Here is a 22312-nt window from a genome sequence, read left to right on the forward strand (position 1 = left end):
AGGACAGAGGAGGGGGAGGGAAGAGGTGAAGTTGGACAAGGAAAAGCTTCTTAGGGATGGATGGGAATGGAGATTGAGGGAGTGGTTGTTGGAGGTGTATGTCTGCTGGACTTTGGTGCAGGTTCATGGGCAGTGTGCCCATGTGAGGTGGATGGCTATTGGGTGTGTGAGTGCTTGTGTTTGTGTCCTTTAGGAGTGGGGACAAACAGTGTGGGAGAGGACAGAGGGGACGCGTGCATGGATGTTGTGGAGGTTTCTGTTAGTGAGGTGTGTGTGCTGCTTGCTATGGTGATGCTGGTGGTGGATGTTGATGCAGTGCATGCAGGTGTGAGTGTGGACGTGACTGTGAGGGAGGTGGAGGAAGAGGAGGGGGAAGACAATGGGGGCAGTGGATGTGGTTGTGTCTGCAACTGTCTGGTGTTTGAGTGAGTGCATGTGGGATGAAGTGTGGTGCCTGTGTTTGACTGTGCCACTCTTGTGTGTTGTCTTGTGTGCATGCTCATCTGTATGTATGCATGGGATGGGTTGGGGTTGAGGAGACTGGGACTGGTAAGTGGTAGTTGGAGGGGGGATGGTAGGAGCAGGGACAATGGCTGCCATCATAGAGGAGTCCAGAGCTTGAATCGATCTCTGTTGGGCCGCCAATCCATTGTGGGTGCCCTCCAGGAATGCATTGCATTTCTGCATCTGGGATGCCAGCCCCTGGGTAGCATTCACTTTGTTTGACTGCCCTACAGAGATGGATCTCAGGAGGTCAAGAGTGTCCTCACTCAGGGCAGCAGGGGTCACTGGGGCAGGGCCTGAGGTGCCTGGGGCGAAGGAGATGCCCACCCTCTTGGGTGAGCAGGCACGGGCAACTTGCTGAGGGGCTACTGGGAGGGCAGTGCTGGTATGGGGTGGCGGATGGACCTGCAGCTGGGGTCGTCACAGAGGTGTCCGCCACCACGAGGGAGCTTCCATCGGAGGAGGTGTCTGAGGCTCTGTGTTGTTGCCTCCTGTTTCCCCAGTGGTGCTCCCCTCGCCCTCTGTCCCAATGGTTCCCTCGGCATCAGTGGACTATGCCCTCAGCATTCTGTGGGGGGCAGCTCCCTCTGTCGCCGGTGCCCCTGCTCCTCCACCAGATGATGCTAATGCACACATGGACAGGGTGACAGAAGAAAAAAGGGGGGAGAGAGAGAAAGGAAACACTAGGTCATTTACTGCATCAACATCACAGTTGCCATACGCAGCACTGTCACACACAGGTATCAGGATTGAGCACTATGCATTGCACTGACAGTGATTTGTCTAGATGCCACGGCAAGATGAGGGCCATACACTACCAACTGCACCCCTCCTGGGACCCACAAAGCCCTGACTGACATGGAATGCTTACAAGCTAGGTTACCTGCATTTGCCATACACCTATTACCCTTGAGCTGGATCACGCTGCAATGTCTGGCCCGGCATTAAGGGGCACCCACTAACTCACACCCACCACTCGGGTCCCATGCCACCTGCCAATTATTGTAGTAATGCCCACTATACTCATCCCCCTGTGGCTGCTGTGATGCCCTCAAGCGCCCATCCACCTCTGGGTTGGCGACTGCCAGTATGCGGCCCATCAGGGGCGTCAGGTTCTGATGGGCACCCCTTCCTCTTTGGGAGGCCATCCCCAGCTGGGCCTCCACGGTCTTCCATTCCCAGCGTCTCAGGTCCTCCCACCGTTTCCGACAGTGGGTGCTCCGCCTGCCATAGACCCCCAGGTTACGCACGCCCTTGGCAATGGCACGTCATAATCCCGTCTTTTGTTGGGTGCTGACCTGCAGGTGTAATACAGACAGGAGGACACCATTACACATACAATCCTGCTTGTCACCCATATGGCCCACTAATCCCATTTTTGTCACCATTGGCACATACATCTGCCGGCGCAAACCATCTACACCACCACATTAATTCTCCCCTGATGACATAATGATTGCACACAAATCTCCATGCATCCTTCCCACATGCATCATGCCCAAGGTGTTCTCACCTGTTGGTCTGGAGGACGATACAGCAGTCCATAATTGGGTAGGACCCCATCCACCAAATTCTCCAACTCCTCTGAAGTGAAGGCAGGGGCCCTTTCTCCAGTCACACGGGCCATGGTATGTTCCCGACACAGGTCACAACAGCACACGCAGTGTAGGTGTCCTCCTGTTGAAGGTCAGGAAACAAGTGAGGAATCATTATGAAAATGGCGGTCATGTCAGTGCCGGTGTACACCGTCACCGCCGGTGCAGAACCCCATTGGCCACTGTACTCCATAGAGCCCCATATTATCAATGAGGAATTGCATGGCGGTGCAAGTCCGCCTTCCACCACGACGCCCAACGTCGGTGGAGTTCCCTCACTTCCACCTGTCCCAAGCTACAGGTCTGGTGGTTGCCATTTTATGGTGGTGGACAACGGTCATATCAACCTTAATTGCGTCACAGCCTAGATTACCATATACCTCTCCATTCCCACTGTCCCATCACAGAAATGCACTATGTACACTGAGGTTGGGGTCCCATTGTTCAAATTGTGGCAGCCTACTCACTCTTGTGTCCCCTTGATACCTACCACTGTGGATGAATAGGAGAAGGAGACAAACCCCGTGTACAGAGCCCTGGTGGACTTGGCTACACTCGGGGAAAGGCACATTATACTCACCTACAAACTGGACAGGGTCACAATCACAGAGCTGTGTGCCCAATTGGCGCCTGACCTGATATCTGCTATCCGTCATCCGACTCGGATCCCTCCTCTTGTGCAAGTGCTATCAGTGATCCATTTCCTGGCAACTGGTTCTTTCCAAGTGACAGTGGGCTTGGCAGCAGGAATGTCACAGCCAATGTTCTCAATTGTGCTGGCAAGAGTTTTGTCTGACCTGGTGAAACACATGTGCAGCTACATAGCTTTCCCCCGGGTGGAAGATCTGGCCACTGTGAAGGCCAGATTCTATGCAATGGGACAAATACCCAATATTGTTGGAAGAGTTTCCACTCACTGAATGTGCAAATGGTGTGCCTGGCGAACCAGTACATCTCCCACGTCAATGCTAAGTATCCTGGGATGGTGCATGACGACTTTGTTCTGAGGAATAGCAGCATCCCAAATGTGATGGCCCAACTACAGAGGCACAGGGTGTGGCTAATAGGTGAGCCATGGTCCCCACCCACTGTATGTTAGTGTATGCCTTCAGGTGTCATCCCCATATCATTGTGTGAGGCTAAATGTTGTCCCTCGATACTTGCAGGTGACTCTGGCTACTCAAACCTATTGTGGCTGCTGACCCCTGTGAGGAATGGCAGGACAGGGGCTGAGGAACTTTATAATAAGGCACATGGGCCTACCAGAAGGATCATCGAAAGGACCTTTGGGCTTCTGAAGGCCATGTTCAGGTGCCTCTATCTGACAAGTGGATCCCTGTGCTACTCACCCAAGAAGGTCTGCCAGATAGTAGTGGAATGCCGCATGTTGCACAACCTGGCCCTCAGACAGCATGTACCTTTTCTGCAGGAGGAGACTGGAGGTGCCCCTGTGGCAGCAGTGGACCCTGAGGACAGTGAGGATGAGGAGACAGAGGATGCGGATGAGGACAACCAAACATCAGTTATACGTCAATACTTCCAATGACACACAGTTGAGACAGTGTAACTGACCGTTCCTCTAACTATTGATGTTTTCTGTGTTGCTGTAGCATGATAGAATTAACTTCCATTGCATCTCAAATTACTGTCACCTATGGCTTATCATTTTACAGATGGTGGTGAGATAACAACTGTGTACTGATGTGATGAGTACAGACAGGGACAGGTCATTATTTCTATCATTTCAAAGTGTTCAGATCATTTGCACTAGATGTGCACATTTTCAACACATAAAATACTAGTAGTCAAGTTGTGTTCAAGGATATTTATTGTAGTGCTATGAAATTGAGAGAAAAGTGCAATGGAATTGGGTAATGATGGAGGAAAGTCTGGGGTATTGTTCCAGTCTGTTTGTAGCATAGGTGCAGTGTCCAAGGGGCCATAGGAAGGTGAGCAAAGGCAGTTCAAAGTGGACAAGGGGACAGTGTGGGACACAAGGGGGACAATCAGGAGAGTCTCATTTCCTGGCGGTGGTCTTGGCAAGGGTCTCTGGCTTCTGTCTGGGTCACAGGGAACTTTTGCGGGATGGTTCACCTGCAGGGGGAGGGGTGCTGGTGGCCTCTGGATCCTGTAGCGGGCCTCCTGCCCACTAGCTGCAGTGGATATAGCAGACTGGTCAATGGACTAGCTAGTGGTAGGGGCCCACTGGCGCGATGTTGCTTCCCTCATGTTGTTGGCCATGTCTGCCAGCACCCCTGCTATGGAGATCAAGGTGGTGTTGATGGCCTGCAAGTCTTCCCTGATCCCCTGATACTGTTCCTCCTGCAGCCGTCTTTTCTCCTGCACGTTGTTAAAGATCTGTCCACTCGTGTCCTGGGAATCTTGGTAGGCTCCCAGGATCTCGGTGAGTGCCTCCTGGAGAGTCGTTTTCCTGGGCCTGTCCTCCCCCTGGCGCACAGTGGTCCTCACAGTGTCCCTGTTGGCCTGTGCCTCTGTCCCCTGAACGGTGTGCCCACTGCCACTGATCCCAGGTCCCTGATTGTCTTGGGAGCAAGATGTGGCCTGGGGTTCCTGTACAGCTGGGCACATTGATGATTGACGTGTCCTTGGGACAGAGGTGTGGGTATGCTGGGTGGGTGCTGTGGTGTTAGATACTGCTGGGGGAGGGTGTGAGGTGGACTGTGAGTGGGCTGGGGTGACCGACTGTCCAGTGGTCCCGGAAGGGCCAGGTTGTTGGTCCAGATCCTGAAGTCCTGAGTTAATTTCATCACTGGGGGCATCTTCTGTTGGGGGATTGGAAAGTTGTGGCACCTCTTCTCCGCTGTGATTGGCTGGGGCACCTGTGGGGATGTAAGTGATATATTATGCTTCATGTCAGTGGCATATTGTACATCCCTGGGTTCCCCTCTATCGTTGCTGTTGCCCTGCCACCTTTGTTTGTGTATTGTGATGTATTGTGTGATTGTTAGTTTGCCTATGCTGTGCATGCTTTAGTGATTGGCCATGCATTGGTATGGCATGCAGGATTTGACTTTGCGGTTAGTCATACGCGTCGGTCCAGTGTGTGGGATGGAGTGGAGTGATGGGAGTGAGGGTGTGAGATGGCGTGCAGGTATGGTGGGGTGATAAGTGGTAAATGTTGACTTACCAGCATCCAGTTCTCTGGCAACTCCAGCGAAACCCTCAGGATGCAGTAATGCAAAGACTTGTTCCTCCCATGCTGTGAGCTATGTGGGAGGAGGTGGGGGTCCACTGCCAGTCCTCTGCATGGCAAGCTGGTGCCTGCCACGGAACGTACCTTCCCCTTTATCCAACCCCCCACAAATCTCCATGCATCCTTCCCACATGCATCATGCCCAAGGTGTTCTCACCTGCTGGTCTGGAGGACCATACAGCAGTCGATACTGGGGTAGGACCCCATCCACCAAATGCTCCAACTCCTCCGAAGTGAAGGCAGGGGCCCTTTCTCCAGTCACACGGGCCATGGTATGTTCCAGACACAGGTCACAGCAGCACACGCAGTGTAGGTGTCCTCCTGTTGAAGGTCAGGAAACAAGTGAGGAATCATATAGAAAATGGTGGTCATGTCAACGGCGGTGTACACCGTCACCGCCAGTGCAGATCCTCATTGGCCACTGTACTCCATAGAGCCCCATATTATCCAATGAGGAACTGCACGGCGGTGCAAGACCGCCTTCCACCACGACGCCCAACGTCGGTGGAGTTCCCTCACTTCCACCTGTCCCAAGATACAGTACAGGCGGTTGCCATTTTATGGTGGTGGACAACGGTCATATCAACCTTAACTATGTCACAGCCTAGATTACCACATACCTCTCCATTCCCACTGTCCCATCACAGAAATGCACTATGTACACTGAGGTTGGGGTCCCATTGTTCAAATTGTGGCAGCCTACTCACTCTTGTGTCCCCTTGATACCTACCACTGTGGGTGAATAGGAGAAGGAGACAAACCCCGTGTACAGACCCCTTGTGGACTTGGCTACACTCGGGGAAAGGCACATTATACTCACCTACAAACTGGACAGGGTCACAATCACAGAGCTGTGTGCCCAATTGGCGCCTGACCTGATATCTGCTATCCGTCATCCGACTCGGATCCCTCCTCTTGTGCAAGTGCTATCAGTGCTCCATTTCCTGGCAACTGGTTCTTTCCAAGTGACAGTGGGCTTGGCAGCAGGAATGTCACAGCCAATGTTCTCAATTGTGCTGGCAAGAGTTTTGTCTGACCTGGTGAAACACATGTGCAGCTACATAGCTTTCCCCCGGGTGGAAGATCTGGCCACTGTGAAGGCCAGATTCTATGCAATGGGACAAATACCCAATATTGTTGGAAGAGTTTCCACTCACTGAATGTGCAAATGGTGTGCCTGGCGAACCAGTACATCTCCCACGTCAATGCTAAGTATCCTGGGATGGTGCATGACGACTTTGTTCTGAGGAATAGCAGCGTCCCAAATGTGATGGCCCAACTACAGAGGCACACGGTGTGGCTAATAGGTGAGCCATGGTCCCCACCCACTGTATGTTAGTGTATGCCTTCAGGTGTCATCCCCATATCATTGTGTGAGGCTAAATGTTGTCCCTCAATAGTTGCAGGTGACTCTGGCTACCCAAACCTATCGTGGCTGCTGACCCCTGTGAGGAATGGCAGGACAGGGGCTGAGGAACGTTATAATAAGGCACACAGGCCTACCAGAAGGATCATCGAAAGGACCTTTGGGCTTCTGAAGGCCAGGTTCAGGTGCCTCTATCTGACAAGTGGATCCCTGTGCTACTCACCCAAGAAGGTCTGCGAGATAGTAGTGGAATGCCACATGTTGCACAACCTGGCCCTCAGACAGCATGTACCTTTTCTGCAAGAGGAGACTGGAGGTGCCCCTGTGGCAGCAGTGGACCCTGAGGACAGTGAGGATGAGGATGAGGACAACCGAACATAAGTTATACATCAATACTTCCAATGACACACAGGTGAGACAGTGTAACTGACCGTTCCTCTAACTATTGATGTTTTTTGTGTTGTTGTAGCATGATGGCATTAACTTCCATTGCATCTCAACTTACTGTCACCTATGGCTTGTCATTTTACAGATGGTGGTGAGATAACAACTGTGTACTGATGTGATGAGTACAGACAGGGACAGGTCATTATTTCTATGCTTTCAAAGTGTTCAGATCATTTGCACTAGATTTGCACATTTTCAACAAATAAAATACTAGTAGTCAAGTTGTGTTCAAGGATATTTATTGTAGTGCTATGAAATTGAGAGAAAAGTGCAATGGAATTGGGTGATGATGGAGGAAAGTCCGGGGTATTGTTCCAGTCTGTTTGTAGCACAGGTGCAGTGCCCAAGGGGCCATAGGAAGGGGAGCAAAGGCAGTTCAAATTGGACAAGGGGATAGTGTGGGACACAAGGGGGACAATCAGGTGAGTCTCATTTCCTGGCGGTGGTCTTGGCAAGGGTCTCTGGCTTCTGTCTGGGTCACAGGATCTCAGTGAGTGCCTCCTGGAGAGTCGGTTTCCTGGGCCTGTCCTCCCCCTGGCGCACAGTGGTCCTCACAGTGTCCCTGTTGGCCTATGCCTCTGTCCCCTGAACGGTGTGCCCACTGCCACTGATCCCAGGTCCCTGATTGTCTGGGGAGCAAGATGTGGCCTGGGTTTCCTGTACAGGTGGGCACACTGATGATTGACGTGTCCTGGAGACAGAGGTGTGGGTACGCTGGGTGGGTGCTGTGGTGTTAGATACTGATGGGGGAGGCTCTGAGGTGGACTGTGAGTGGGCTGGGGTGACCAACTGTCCAGTGGTCCAGGAAGGGCCAGGTTGTTGGTCCAGATCCTGAAGTCCCGAGTTAATTTCATTATTGGGGGCATCTTCTGTTGGGGGACTGGAAAGTTGTGGCACCTCCTCTCCGCTGGGATTGGCTGGGGCACCTGTGGGGATGTAAGTGAAATATTATGCTTCATGTCAGTGGCATATTGTACATCCCTGGTTTCCCCTTTATCGTTGCTGTTGCCATGCCACCTTTGTTTGTGTATTGTGATGTATTGTGTGATTGTTAGTTTGCCTATGCTGTGCATGCTTTAGTGATTGGTGTCCAGGCAGGGCTGGGAGGGCTGCCCATGAATTGGTGTGGCATGCAGGATTTGACATTGGGGTTAGTCATATGCATCGGTCCAGTGTATGGGATGGAGTGGAGTGATGGGAGTGAGGGTGTGAGATGGCATGCAGGTATGGGGGGGTGATAAGTGGTAAATGTTGACTTACCAGTGTCCAGTCCGCTGGCAACTCCAGCGAAACCCTCAGGATGCAGTAATGCCAAGACTTGCTCCTCCCATGATGTGAGCTGTGGGGGAGGAGGTGAGGGTCCACCGCCAGTCCTCTGCATGGCAAGCTGGTGCCTTGCTGCCACGGAACGTACCTTCCCCTTTAGGTCGTTCCACCTCTTCCTGATGTCATCCCTTGTCCTTGGGTGCTGTCCCACGGCACTCTGTCCACGATTCTCCGCCATAGCTCCATCTTCCTGGCAATGGATATTTGCTGTACCTGTGCTCCAAACAGCTGTGGCTCTACCCTCACAATTTCCTCCACCATGACCCTTAACTCCTCATAAGTGAAATGGGTTGCCTTATGGGAACGTTTTTGTTGTGTGGTGTGTGTTGGTGAGAGTGTGTTGAGTAATGTTGTGGGGTGTGTGATGTGGGGTGCATGATGAATGTATGGGTGTATGTGATATGTGTGTCTAGTTGTCTCTTTGCTGTTAGTGTCAAACTCCTGGCAGTAATTTTTGTTCATAAAGGGTTGTGGGTGATTTGGGTGCGTGTTTTATGGTGCTGTGGGTGGGTGGGTGTGTTTTGTGTATGAGTGTCAGGTGTGTGTTTTTAATATTGGCCAATGTAGTGTTGTTTTTTATGTGAGTGTCCATTCTGAGTGCGGCGGTATGTATGCCCAATGGTTTACCGCTATTGAATGTCCGCCGTGGTGATTCGTGGGTCATATTGTGGTGGGCGTTGTTTTGTTGGCGTAAAGGTATGAGTGTTGGTACCACTACTTTAGCACTGACCTTTGGGCTGGCAGATTTGTGTATGTGGCTGTATTCTGTCAGATTGGTGTGTGTGTCATAATATGGGGAACGGATGTTCACCACCGTGGCAGTATGTTGTCGGCCATCACTGTGATGGTGAGCATGATTTACCACCAATGTTATAATGAGAGCCATTATCTTGTAAAACATTTAATACTTTGAATTACATTGGATTGCTTTTTATCCCTTCTTTCTAAGGCACTCAAATCATGATACTTTAAGCTTGACTGCCACTGCTTTTTGGCACTCTTTGTCTGACTAGATTAAGATGATTCTGCTACTATCTGGAAATTCATAGCTGTAAACCCTTATTCTAAGCACACAAAACTGGAGGAAGCAAATGTAAGAAGAAGTGACATCCATAAACAGCACAACTCAGCAGAATAATTAAATTGCCATTTACGGAGTGCATGGCTTCTTCTAAACAAAGTGTCCCAGCGCTAGTAGGGTAGTTGCAGGTAAACAATTTCCCATAGAACTGCTTTCTAACTGGATTCAAACCTCCAGGCTTTCAGTTTTTTTTCAAAAAATTGATTCAGAAGGAACTAGCTGCAGTTCTATAGGTAACCGATTCAAGGCTTTTGGGCCTAGTGGCTAAAGGCTCAGCCCCCAATTCTGGCTTTTTGAAATCTTGGGACCATGGCCAGTTTAGCAGACATCGATCTCAGAGTCTATATAGGGGCATAGGGGGTGATCATAGCTTGCAAATTAGCTAGACCTTTACTGAACAGTGCCTTTTAGCAGAAACAGAGGGCCTTAAAGGTAATTGTCTGTTTCACCAGCGCCACTGTAGTTTTTTCAGAGTGAGACTAATAGACGCTCATCTCAAGAGACCAAGCAGCGTCTGAGCTGCCGCATTCTGCACATGTAGTAGCTTGTTCATTCACGTTTTGGTAATATCCAAATAGAGAACATTACAGTAGTCTAAACGAGATATAACTAAAGCCCGTACTACAGTTTTCTTGGCAGGTTCTGATAAAAGGTGAAGGATCTTTTTCAGGGACCTCAGAAACTCAACAGACTTTCATGAGAGTGGTGATTTGAGCATTAAAAATGAAAGTTTCTTATCAAACCAAATGCCTAAAATATTCACCATAGGCTTGAGTGATGACAAAGGGCCAACGTTATACTGTTACTAGGCATTTGACCAGAGGTTAAGATGCTTCTCTAGCACTAGAATATAGTTTTTTCCTGTATTCAATTTTAAACCATTATGTTCCATCCAGGAGGCAACAGCTGATAAACACACATGTAGAGAGGATGCCATATGACCACTACTATGGTACAATGTGATGACAAGTTGATTTTCATTGGTGTAGAAAATAACCATGAAACCATGCTACTGGATGACCACAGCCAAAGGGCTCACATAAACATTGAAGAGCGTTGGGTTCAATGAAGAACCCTTAGGTACTCTGTGCTGCTATGAGCGAATTGATGACTAAAAAGGCTTTTGTGTCACCTGAAAAGTACGCTCCTGCAGAAAAGAAGTTAATAATAGGGCTGTGTCCCTTATTCCATAGTTCCATATATGCTTAATTAAAATACTGTGGAAAACAGTGGCAAATGCTGGGACTGACGAGCATGAGAATGGCAACCGTGCTGCCCTTGTCCATAGTCTGTCTTGCAGATTCAACCGCCAGCAGCAAGGCTAACCCTGTGCTGTAAGACAGGTGGAAGCTTGATTGAGTAATATGCAAAATCTTATTATTGTCCAGAAAGTTGGAAAGCTGTTTGTTCACATGCTTTTCTGCAAATTTTCCAAAAAGAGGCAACAAGAAGATAAGCCAATAGTTTTCTGCCTTGGCTGGAACCAACTGTGGCTTCTTTAGTAAAGGAACCACCAAATTGTGTTTCCATTGTTGTGGGACCTGGCCAGAGGACAGTGAGAGATTAGTCACTTTCCTAACAACAGGTTGGATAATCTTGCAGCCCTGCTTCAGAATGGCAGGAATGATTACATCCACAGGTAAACCAGATTCAACAGTAAAGCAAAATGAGGCCAGATTTGTGGGAAGGATTGGACAAAACTGTTCTATCCTAGCAATGGTGGCTGGTGAAACAGACCACAACAGCATCTGTGGATGATACCAGGCTTCTGTGGGAAAGAACAGATAAATATCTTCCTGTTCCTATTACTGCAAAAAAAGAATTCTAATGTACTATAGTTCTCTTCCGAAGGCCAAACAGACGGTGATACAGAAACTAACGAGAAGGGATTTTACAACCTGAGACATTTCACATGACAAGTTATTAGCCTTAATAATTGTTTGAGAATATGTTTGCCGCGTCTGAGAGATAAGCTGATAATGATGTTTTGGGGCCACTTTATAATTTGCTTTACATCCAGGATCACCATTTTGGCACCAAATGCTTTCCATTCCTTTGCAAAAAATATTTGTGAGAATTTCATAATTAAATCACCCTGCAGAAGGCTTTTGTCTCCAGGCAGTTTGTTTTGTCAGGGGGGCAATCTGTCCAAGAGCCTCCCTTAGACAGCTATCCCGCTGGGCACTAGCTTTACAAACATTATTATCAAGGATCGATCAGGCTGTTATTCTCTTACACCTACTGAAACGTTATAGGAGTCACTTTAGCCCATTTTCGAGCCCAACTAGGGGCAAGAGAAGAGGCCAACACTGTTAGACTAGTCTTTTTTGATGCTACCTTGTATAACAAACTTACATTGTGTTGACCCCTTTCAGGAAAACAAAATACTTATACTCTCTCACTTTTCTGTCTTTAAATGTGAGTTTAGTTTGTGCTTGTGCGGGTGTTTATCAGGGCTTGACATATTTACAGTGATGAAGGCTGTTTCCATTTTGGTGGTCTTTCATCACTTATTATAGGTTTAAACAGAAAACAGGATAGCCTAGATAAGATCAGGAGGTTAGAATTCACTTAGCATAAGACTCCAACGGGGTGTGGGAACAGCTGGATAATTAATTCTTTACACCAACAATGATGCTTGGTATTACCTGTATGGCAAGTTGGGTGTCCTGTGATATACAGGCTCATTCAGAGGCATCATACCCAGGAAGGGTTGTGTACAGCAGGGTGAGAATGGGGTGGAGCTTCAGGGACCTGCTGGGCTTTCAGCAAAGATAATATGTAACATGGATTTCTGTCAGTTACATCATGGATGCTCCAAGTGAGGTGGAAGACACACAGTCATGCAGTGTGACCCACAGTCATGCAGTGCTGGAATTTATGGAAGTCAGGGAGGTGCAGGGGATTGTCAGCACAACATTGACCAGCATAGGGTGAGGGTAGGACAGAATGCTATGGGAAAGGTACTTGTGCTAGTTAAGATGAGCAGGTTTAACCACTGGGTTTGATGGAGCAGGAAGACATGGCCAACAGAGGCATTCATTGAAGGTTTCTAATAGGGGTTCCGGTTGGGCTACCAAGGGCTGAGAGTAAGACGGTGGCACAACATTTAGATCCAGTGAAGCGCCATGAGTATTTGATTTGGGCAAAATTAATGAAGGAAGTGCAAGAGGAGACAATGAAAGGCCCATTGTGGACTGGCCTTTGGACTATTTGGTAATTTCACTGATAGAGGTGATGCCCAGGAAAGAACATGTTGAATTTTCGCTAATACAACATTTGTCTTGGTCGGAAGGACAGTCTATCAATGACTATATACTTGAGAAGCCTGAAGGCCAGGTTCCGGTGCCTCCATCTGACAGGTGGCTCCCTATACTACTCACCGAAAAAGGTGTGCCATATCATTGTGGCATGCTGTATGTTGCACAACCTGGCATTGCGACGCCAGGTGCCTTTTCTGCAGGAGGATGGGCCTGATGTTGGTCTTGTGGCAGCTGTGGAGCCTGTGGACAGGGAAGAAGAGGAGGCAGAAGAAGAAGATATAGGCAACCGAAACAACATCATCAGGCAATACTTCCAGTGAGACACAGGTAAGAGACTGGCATTGCTCCTCGCATATCATACTACATTAGGACATTGCATGATTCTGCCTTTTTACCTCTGTGTATGGACCCTGATATTTCACTTTGGCTTTCCATTTCACAGATCTGGGTACCAATTTCTGCCTTCTGCTATGTTTACTGATGCCCAACAACTGTCAAACACTGGTATGTGAAAATGAACATTGACATTGCTATATTTCTGAGAGGTTGCAATTACACATTTGTGAAAGTACAAACTGACTCCAGATTGATTTGTGATTCAAGAGTGTTTATTTAGGTGCTAATAAGTAGAGGGGGCTGTGCAATGCGCTGGGTTGATGGTGGAGGAATGTCCATGGTAGAGTCCAGTCTATTGGTATCACAGGTGCATTGTCCAATGGGGCATAGGAAGGGGAGTAATGGCAGTTCAAGGTGGACAGGGTGACATAGTGGGACACAAGGGTGACAATCAGGAGAGTCTTATTTCCTGGCATGGGTCTTGGCAATGATCTCTGTCTTGTTCCTGGATCTCAGGGACCGTTTGCGGGCTGGTTCTCCTTCTGCAGGGAGAGGGGTGCTGGAGGCCTGTTGTTCCTGTGGCGGGGCCTCCTGTCCACTAGCTCCGACGGAGGTGGAGGGCTGTTCGTCGTTCTGGCTAGTGTCAGGGACCCGTTGGTGTGCCACTGTGTCCCTCATGGTGTTGGCCATGCCTGCCAGCACCCCTGCAACTGTGACCAGGGTGGTGTTAATGGACTTCAAGTCCTCCCTGATCCCCAGGTACTGTTCCTCCTGCAGCCGCTGGGTCTCCTGAAACTTGGCTAGTACCGTGCCCATGGTCTCCTTGGAATTATGTTATGCTCCCATGATGTTGGAGAGTGCCTCGTGGAGAGTGAGTTCCCTGAGCCGGTCCTCCCCCAGTCACACAGCAGTCCTCCCAGTTTCCCTTTTGTCCTGTACCTCTGTCCCCTGAACCGTGTGCCCACTACCACTGACCCCAGGTCCCTGATTCTCTTGGGTTGGTGGGTTTGCCTGGGGTCCCTGTAGTGGTGGACGCACTGCTGATTGACGTGTCCTGGGGACAGGGGTATGGGCCCGCTGGGTGTGTGCTGTGGTGGTGTTTCCTAAGGGGGGGTGTTCAGTGGTGGTTTGTGACTGTGGCAGGGGAACTGACTGTCCAGTGGTCCCTGATGGGCTGGTCCTCTTGATCCAGACATGCAGAGCTGCTGTCGTCACTGTGGACCTCTTCTGTGTGGGGACTGGATATTCTGGCACCTCCTGTCCGGTGACGTTGAGTAGGGGTCCTGTTGGGGGGTAAATGCATAGTTATTGTATCTGTGTGTGCCATCTTGTGCAATGGGTGAGTTACCCTCTACTCCTGTGCTTGCCTTATTGTCTTTGCCCTTGTGTGATTAGTAATATTGGGGCCTGGGTGAGTATCTGTACTGGACATGCTTTGTTGATGGGTGTCCATGCATTGGTGTGACATGGAGGCCTTGGTATTGGGATGTGTGGATTGTGATAGTGGGATATCAGTGGGGTTTTGGGGGGATGGGTGTGAGGGTTGGGCTAGGAGTTTGTGATAGCATGCAGGTAGTGTGGGAGGATAAAGTAGTAAAGATTTGCCTTACCAGAGTCCAGTCCTCCTGCTACTCCTGCAAGGCCTTCAGGATGCATGATCACCAAGACTTGTTCCTCCCATGTTGTTAATTGTGGGGGAGGAGGCGGGTGTCCACCGCCAGCCCCCTGTATTGCTACCTTGTGTCTGGATGCCACAGAACGCACCGTACCCCGTAGGTCGTTCCACTTCTTCCTGAAGTCATCCCGTATTCAGGTGTGCAGTCCCACTGCGTTGACCCTGTCGACAATTCTCCGCCATAGCTCCATCTTCCTTGCAATGGATGTCTGCTGCACCTGTGATCTGAATAGCTGTGGCTCTACCTGGATGATTTCCTCCACCATGACCCTGAGCTCCTCCTCAGAAAACCTGAGATGTCTTCAAGGAGCCATGATGTGGCGTGAGTGATGTGTGAGCTGATGTGTGATGTGATGTGTGGGGTGATGTTTTGGGGTGTGTAGTGTTTTGTGCGTGGATGTTGTATTAGTGATGGTGTTGTGTGCCTGTGGATGCTGGTGTTATGTTTGCTATTCTCTCTCTCTGTGCTTCTTCCAAAAAATTAATTGTAAGGGTTTGTGAGTAATGTGGGTCTGTGTTTTATAGTGTTGTGAGTGTGTGGGTGTGGTGTGTGTATGTGTATCAGGTGTGTGTATTTTAAATTGTCCAATGTGGTTGTGTTTTGTAAATGTGTGTGTATTTTGAGCGCGGCAGTGTGTACCGCCAATGGATTACCACGGTAGAATGACCGCCGCGTTGATTCGTGGGTCGTGATAGTGTGGGCGTAGTTCTGTTGGCGTGACGGTGTGGGTTTTGCTATCGCCAGTTTATCACCGACCTTTAATGTGGCGGACTTGTGTGGGTGTCTGTATTGTGGCAGATTACGAGATTATGGTTGGGATACCTGCGGCGGATTTCCACCGCGGCCACGGTATCTTGACGGCCTTCAGCATGGCAGTAAGCGGGATTTACCGTCAGGGTTGTAATGAGGGACTTAGGGCCAGTTGTAGCAAAATTCGTTTTTGCGATTTGCAAATTGCGAGTCTGAGCGACTCGCAATTTGCAAGTCGCAAAAACGGATGCAGAATGGTGTCTCAGACACCTTTTTGCGACTCGCTATGGGGTCGCAAAGACCCAGCTCATCAATATTCATGAGGTGGGTCGCATTTTGCGACCCCATAGCGAGTCCCTGCACTCACAGGGATGGTGGCCTGCCGAAGTCAGCAGACCTCCATGTCTGTGACTGATTTTTAAATAAAGCATTTTTTTTTTTTTAGTTTTGCAGCCCGTTTTCCTTAAAGGAAAACGAGTTGCAAAATGAAAAAAATACCGAAACCATTTGGTTTCGTTTTTTCAGAGTAGGCAGTGGTCCATAGGACCACTGCCTGCTCTGAACAAATATTTTTCTCGACATTCACAAAGGGGAAGGGGTCCCATGGGGACCCTTCCCTTTTGCGAATGAATTACCACCAGTGTGACACTGGTGGTAACTGAGAGTTGCTTTGCGACCGCATTTGCGGTCACAAAGCAAGTCTGAATTGCGATGCCAGTAGGAAGGGAACACCCCTTCCTATTTGTGAGTCGCATTCACAAATTGCGAGTCGATACCGACTCGCAATTTGTGAATGTGCATCGCGTTCGGCCGTTTGCATGCCATAAACTGCGATTTTTGCAGTTTGCGACATGCAAACGGCTTGCTACATCTGGCCCTTAATGTGGATAATGTGTTAGTTGTCAACATTCTGAAAAGGCAGCCAACACGGGATCTGAACGTTTTGCAGCTGTGAGGAGTTTTGCTCTGGAATTGTTATGGCATAATGTGGTGTTCAGAGCAAGACATACCCCTGGGGTATATAATGACATTGAGGATGCTTGCTCTCGTTTGCAGTGGCAGAGATTCTGTGGCTTGGCTCTGTGAGCACACAAGAGGAAGACACCAATGCTATCCATCTTGAGGTTCATAGGATGAACCTTGTGATGTAGTTGAGCAAAGGGTCAATAGCTAGATCACATTGCAAGTACATGATCATGGGGTATTGGACTTTCTGTTCTCAGGGGCTATGAAAAAGTCTGCAGACAAGGGCATTGAAAAGATTAGGACAGATGTGGTAATCTTTTTATAATGGTGATTGACAAAGGATTAACTTTATTGGGGCTATGATCCCTTTGCTGTTGAGAAGGGTAGGAGGATACTTGAAGGATGGGCAAGAGAAAAATGGTATGCAGCATCTACTAGGAGACCATTGACAATGAGGGTGTAAAAAGATTGATTGGGCTTTACTTTTCATTTGAACAGACTCTCAGGAGTGTATTCATTTTTTCAGTGGTAATGGTGTGGCCAGATTTTGGGGGTTTTAGGGTGCTAGACATGCTCGAATCAAAAGCAACAGAGGGTTTACAGGGGGAATATGCAGTGGACTGTGGTGATTATGTTTAATTATGATTAAGATCAAAACCTGATTAGAGAGGTAGGGGGAAGTGGGTTAAATTGCTGTGCTATGCAAATGTGCAGGTGTGCCTTTTAAGACTGTAGCAGCATTACACTAGTAGGAGGGGATCCAAGGGAGGTTTTTTTTTGACACACAGATGGAACAAAGGTAAGGTTGCCACAGGTGTTGGGAGTAATGTGCAAAGCTTTTGGATTGATACATTTGCTTTCAGCTGAATATGGCACACATTTATTTTGGATTGGGATGGTGACAAAAGCAGAGCTGTCAGGAGAAAAGATTAAGAAAGTGGGACCGTGGAGATCTGATCATTGTAAAGGATATCCAATGCCTTGTTGGGCTATCAGTGATGTAATTTAATGTTATGCAATTTGTTGTTGTTTCAAGTTGTGTTGCCAGGCTGCAACATGGTCAAATTGAGACCTGGATTTGTGGGCATTCATTCATAAAAAAGAGGGTTTTGCCAGGCAGATACATGAAAATTTGGGAAACTGAGTGTGATAGTTTCAATTTCAAGTAAAATGGTTTGGCAACGGTGGCATGCATTGGCACAGCTTTTGCCTAAGCTAGAGCTGTTGTCAACAGCTTCACTATGTCTGTATGTGCTAGTGATCCAGTTGGGTGAGACTGATTTGGTGAACACGAAAGCAATGCCTCTCTTGAAGTACGTGAAAGAGTTCATGCCTTTATGGCCAGGAAAAGCTATTTTGTGAATGGAGTTTTCATCTAGAAGAAAGTGGAGTGATACCAAGGAGCCTAAAGAAACAACTGAATGATGACCAGTTAACATTCGCAAAGGGTCTTCCAGTGCCCAAACCCATTTCGACATTTATTTAGTACTTTTGACCCCAGTGAGACAGAAACATTATTTTTTGTTAAAATCTGCAGATTCTGCAGCAGATTTTGTATTGTGTGGCAAATGGGGCACATCCTTATTTATGTGAAAAAAGGAGTCATAGAATCACATAATTGGAGTGGCCTTAGTAGTAGGGGTGTCATTAGTAGTCATTTGTTACAGGTTGCTTGTCATTTCGGTGAGGCAGGTCACAATTTGTGTGAGGAATGGGGTTAGTTGACACTGATGAGCAGGCGCATCATGTATTGTGGCAGCTTTGTTGAAGAGTATGTCAAGTTTTTCGAGGAAGTTGGATATACTGAGATTCAAGTTAAGAAGTGCAAGGGAGAGGGGGCAGTTTGGAAGTCAAGAAGAAGTTAATCAAGATTAGAGTGTATCGGGATGTTTGGATGAGTATGCCTTGGAAGGATGAGAGTTTGTTGTTCTAATAGGACATGTTTGTGGGTGAGGTTCTTTAAGGGAGGAGGAGGTGGCTTGTTAGCTTGTTCAATGTTTAGTGAGGCTGGGGTGATGTAGCATGTATGGCACATTTCCAATGGTTTGTTTACCTGAAGTTGCACGTCTCATTAAAGCTGCCTTTTCCACAATTTTATATGGCTCGCGGTTTTCTGGGTGGGCTGTCCCCCCAATGGAAATAGAGCATGTCTTGGCTCAAGTCAGTTAGCGTCACTGATGCAGCTTCAGAACAGGAGGCGGGGGAGGCAACAAAACAAATGTTGGTGCTTTCACCACTTGGTAAAATGGGGCGTGCAATCCATTATCCACTGTGAAGGCCATTACTAAGTACTGTGAAGTTTTAAATTGGAAGACTCAGGAGAAGTAATTTATTAGAAATGTCTGCTCTCCAGCAAGTTACATTATGGGAATTGAAGTATCTTTTCAAAAGAGCAAATAACAAATAATTGGTCCGCTCCTACAACCCTGTATTGAAATGATAACAATGGTGGCCATCTTGCAGTGGTGTCTCATAATATACGTAGTCATGCAAAAGGTAAGGCAGAATGACTTGCATGATTTTGTTTATAGTTTTATATAATGTGATCTCAACCCAAAGGTATTAGGGTGCTTTACATGAGCATCAGTTGCATTACACAAGGTCATATTCATTTTATTCTAGGCATGGGAAGATTACGTGATTTGCCAAGAATCACAGTATATTGAGGTTATGCTGAAACTCAAACCTGGTCACCCTGTTCCAAATTTGGCAGCTCTGACCGTAATACTCCATCTTCTCATATTTATAATTGAATTCCAACCATGAGATACTGATATATTTGAAACTTTGACTTCAAACCATATGCTTCATGCCTCCAAAAAATTGCTCTTGGGACTTTCTAGAGTTGTATCCCTGAGGGACTAATGGGTTCATTTCTGTATCAGCTAGAGATGTGTGCTACTAGGAAAGGCAGCCCATTACCTCAATCCTCAATTTCAACTCTGTGATGATACTCAGGTGTCATACTGAACACCTCATAAGGAGTAGTATAGTAAGCACCATGTCAATGCAATAATGTAATGGCACAGTAATAGGTGTGACATTCGTATTAGCCAATTGCAACAGTTTGGATGGGTGTGGTGCAAGTCTTCGGTTAGCAATATGTGATTTGTGCACATGCTGTGATGGTTTTTTGTTAACATGTTTTCAACACAAGCCAACAGAACCTATTCAGATAAGAGATGTCTGATTTCTAAAGCCAAAAATGGTTGCCCCTGTTTCAATGTTAGCCAATGGGGCCAAATATTTTTTTCATTAACTCCCTCTTTCAAGTTTCAAAATGTTGGCATGGTTATACATGCCGATATTTTAAGACTAGGAAGAGGGAGAATTTGAAAAACAAACAATAGTGGAACTAAATCTTCCCCACTGACAAACATTATAGTACAGTCAGTTTTAGGTGGGAATCAACTAAAATAAAGTCGCTTTCGGCCTAAAAAGTTAGCAGTCTCTCGCCTGAATCAGGTTTGATAGCATGTATGTGTTTCTGCAGTCAACCACATATGTTGAGTGTGATTCTTATGCCAGTCAAACGCTTACCTCCGTGGGAAATGGACACCTTTTTTGAAGAGTGATATATGTTGGGAAATTAGGTGACCCCCATTAATGTTGAGGAAAACAATGTATTTGTCAGGTAGGTGAATACAAGTAAAAAGTGAGCACCACATGCCAAATGCAGGTGTGTTGACAAGAATGCAGTTTAAATGCACAGCTGAGTGCTGAAATTTTCTCAGCCTCTTATTTCTGAAGACCTTTGGCCAAGTCTTTAAATAGCAGACATTGTTGTCTCTCTGTCTTTTCTGAAGATAGGTGGTTGCAAGTTTCCTCTCTGATGGTATTTCTTGTTCTATACAATGACTGTTCTGTAGACATAAGGGGCCACATGTTCGAAGCATTTTTGAGGTCGCTAATGGGCCAATTCGCAGAATCCAAGCCAGAATATTGATTTGGTAACCTGTAATTGAATCACAATTTAGGTTTGCAAGTGAGTATCAGGAAAGAGCGTGTTGAGGGCACCTCTTCTTAATACCCAATCGCAATGGTATGCATGAATGTTCTGCGACAAGAATGCAGTTGCAAAACATTCACACTTTACCACCAGCTCAAAATTGGTAGTGATCCATTCGGAAATGGGAAGGGATCCCCAAGAGATCTCTTCCTTTTTGAGAATGTTTGTCAATTTTTTTTTAAAGAGTTGGAAGTGGACCCACAGTCCACTGCCTGCTCTTAAAATATGAAAAGAAATCTTTTGATTTTTTTTAAAAGACATCTAGTTTTCCTTTAAGAAAAAAGTGCTGCACTTAAAAAAAGATTGCTTTATTTAAAAGCAGTCACAGTCATGGTGGTCTTTTGACCCCAGCAGGCCTCCATTCTGTGATTTTAGCGATTCCCAATCAGTCGCAAAACAATACCAGCCTCATTAGTATTGAATAGGTAGGTTTATTTGTGACCCACTGGGAACCGCACAATGTGTCAAAGACACACTTGTACATTGGGGTTTGCAATTAGCAAATAGCAAATCACTAAGATTCGCTATTTGGAATCGCAAATGATTACCTTCCTACATGTGACCCATAATATTTAATCTATGCCATAGGACAATGTGAAGTGATTTGCTGGACATCTGCATAATTCGATACAAAGATAACAGTCTCTTCTCTTTAATATTGCAAATCAATGTGTGATTTGTTTATTTTGCCTTATCTACTGAGGTATTACAATGTTGCCCATATCGTAAACCTTCAGGGTACTCCTCTTTTCAGAGGCCATAAATGGCAAGCAACTGGTACAGCTTCAACCCTGGAGAAAACAAATCCCCAAATTGTTGGAGGTCAGGCCCCCACAGCATTTTCTAAGCCCTAAAAGAAAAACTATGGCCTTCTATGAGAATATAAAAATTGCTGGATGTATCTACTGATGTTCCAGGGTCTGAACTACTTTAAATCTAAAGCAATCAGGCCAAGTACCCCTTAAGCCTTTTGACACTAAGTCGTAGTGGGTATCGAACAGTCCAAGCCTTCTCAGGGGAGGTGGACACAGGGGATGAGCACAGGCTCACAACTCAAAATATGCTTAATAGCAGAAATTAATGATTGTCTAGCCAAACAGATTCTTTCATGACAAAAATAGTATTTATACATGAACTCAAAGCAAAATATAGCAATCTCAAACAATACACACAGTCCCCTTAGGTCAGGACTCGAGTGTTTAATGGCAGTCCCCTAAGACACACTTCCCTCTAAATAGTTATAGTGAATATTTCCTATTCAGGTGGCATTCAGGTTAAATCCCACTACCAGTATGTGTCTCAGGGTCTCAAATCTATTCTGTTAGAAAAGTCAAAATTGTTCCAGCGCTAAAGCGTGATCTGGGAGACAACTTCTCTTCTGGCTCCTAGCTCAGTCTTACCCACATCAGCAGGGATGCGAAAGTTTCCCACTAGTGGGTGCAGAGGATGCTGTGGCTACCTCTGGTGAGCACCACACAATTGCCAATGCGGGGGCAGAGACTGGGTGTCCTTGGCGCTCCTCCATTGCAGGAGTAAGTTTCTTTTGGTTTTCCCCTGAAGAATGAGGTTGTCAGCAGCTCTGGGTTCTGGTTCTCAGTTCGAGCTCAGGTCTGCATGCGTTACTACAGCAGTATTTCCTCACAGTGAAGGCATCCACATGGCTGTGCTTTTTATCTTTTTTCTGGTGGCCACCTCTGACATACGGGATCACCACACTAGCTCTTCACTCAGACAATGGCTCAATATATACTCTTCATGATGGCTCCCTCAGGCGTATAG

This window comes from Pleurodeles waltl, chromosome 3_1 (genome assembly GCF_031143425.1).
Source record: "Pleurodeles waltl isolate 20211129_DDA chromosome 3_1, aPleWal1.hap1.20221129, whole genome shotgun sequence".
NCBI lineage: Eukaryota > Metazoa > Chordata > Amphibia > Caudata > Salamandridae > Pleurodeles > Pleurodeles waltl.